The sequence below is a fragment of the Paramisgurnus dabryanus genome, chromosome 14, assembly GCF_030506205.2.
Source record: "Paramisgurnus dabryanus chromosome 14, PD_genome_1.1, whole genome shotgun sequence".
In the NCBI taxonomy this organism is placed as follows: Eukaryota; Metazoa; Chordata; class Actinopteri; order Cypriniformes; family Cobitidae; genus Paramisgurnus; species Paramisgurnus dabryanus.
This window is the reverse complement of record NC_133350.1, coordinates 38436538-38438181: the sequence shown is the minus strand read 5'-3', so window position 1 is coordinate 38438181 and position 1644 is coordinate 38436538. Positions and strand designations below refer to the sequence as shown.

At 44.4% G+C, this 1644-nt stretch overlaps 1 long non-coding RNA gene across 1 annotated transcript; it reads right to left on the bottom strand.

The window, feature by feature from the left end:
* Window positions 1-263: 263 nt before the first annotated feature.
* On the bottom strand, window positions 264-1348 carry LOC135765082 (uncharacterized). The gene is made up of 3 exons (XR_010540432.2): window positions 1209-1348; window positions 614-677; window positions 264-459 (listed from the first exon to the last, which is right to left on the bottom strand). It is a non-coding gene; the product is annotated as an uncharacterized lncRNA (long non-coding RNA).
* Window positions 1349-1644: the final 296 nt, after the last annotated feature.

Below are 1644 nucleotides of genomic sequence, written 5' to 3'. Positions count from 1 at the left end.
TCTAACCCCAAGCCCGGCCGAGATACGGCGGTCCCTCCGCGGATTTTCCCACGGCCGCAGCTCGGGCGCCTTTGATCGGATCGACTCGCCCTTTGGGTCGGTTGCTCCACTGGAGGGGACCTTTCCAACGAGCCAACCCGCTTCTCTCTAACCCTAAGCCCGGCCGAGATACGGCGTACCACCGCCTGACCTTTAAACAACCGTAACTCGCAGGGGCGTAGCAAGCTTTTTAAAAGTGTGGGGGATGGATATATATCATTTTAAATTTGATATAAACACACCAGAAACAGGCGTATGTGCACCTGGGATGGAATTAAGCACCACCCATGACACAAACACACGCTCTCTTCCTTCATAGACCTCTTTCACAAACTGTAACATTCATTTTTCATTGCACACCTGTGAAACTTTATGTGTCTCTCTCTCTCTTTAAACTGATGCCTCCAGCAACCTCATCTCCTAAACAAGGTGATAAAGGAATAAGGCTGTGGTACTAGCAAACCTTATTGAAACTTGAAAAGTAATATATTAAATTAATGCCAAAATATATAATGGTAATAGGCTACTGTTTAATGTCAACATTTATCAATGTCCAGCTTTCAACTTCACTTACAGGATTTCTCTTGAAAAAGGTGTCAATCTTCTCCTGCCTCTTTCTTTTCTGTATCTTATTGATACTGCGTGACAAAAAGATAATGGTAAGCTCGATAGTGACATGGGTCTGACAGGACTGTTACTGCTAAATTTTGCTACTTGTGCCCTGAAAAGCTTTTTCTCTGGTGGTCTAAATGATGTAACAATTTACCGTTTTTACATTTAAATAATATAGGCTACACTTTTCTTTCATTGTTTGCATAAGTTACCTGTTGAAGAACTATGTCATCATTTCTCATTTTTTTCTCCTCAACAAGTACAATCATACACAACAGGTAGTATTAACAAAGTATTCAGCTAATCAACAAACAATGCTCAAAATATCAAATCGATTGCAATTTGTCCCTCATCCTCGTCAATTCCCTGCCTTCTTCATCACAGGTTATACATTGCATGCCACATTGTCTACATGACCGAATTTAGCCAGCTGCTGAACAATAATCCAATTAGCATTAGTCCCAAGCACATATCAAGCTTATTCAAAAACCTCAAAAGCATAGAGTTGATTAAAGTGTTTAATAAAGTTTTTTAAACACTCATTCAAAGTAGCCTACCTGAAAAAGGGAGATGTAAATAAACATAAGTTCCCGCCTCCTCAGCGCGAGCTGACCGATCAATCTAACCCACCAAGAGAGGCGGGACTTAAGGCAGAACAGCCAATCATCAGCCGGTAACACTCAAAGCCGGCGTCATGTTTGAGAGGGGAGGGGGAGAGGAAGCAGCGCAGCAGACAGAGAGCGGCCAGAGAAACGGAGGAGCGACTTAATAAGGCGTTCTTGAAAAACTGCATAAAAAGTGTGGGTGTTGAACCCTCTCACCGGGAAAAGTGTGGGTGTTAAAACACCCACATCCCCCACGGGTGCGACGCCCCTGGTAACTCGGGCGCCTTTGCTCGGATAAACTCGTCCCTCGGGTCGGTTGCTCTACCGGAGCGGCCCTTTCCAACGAGCCAACCCGCTTCTCTATAACCCCAAGCCCGGGCGATATACG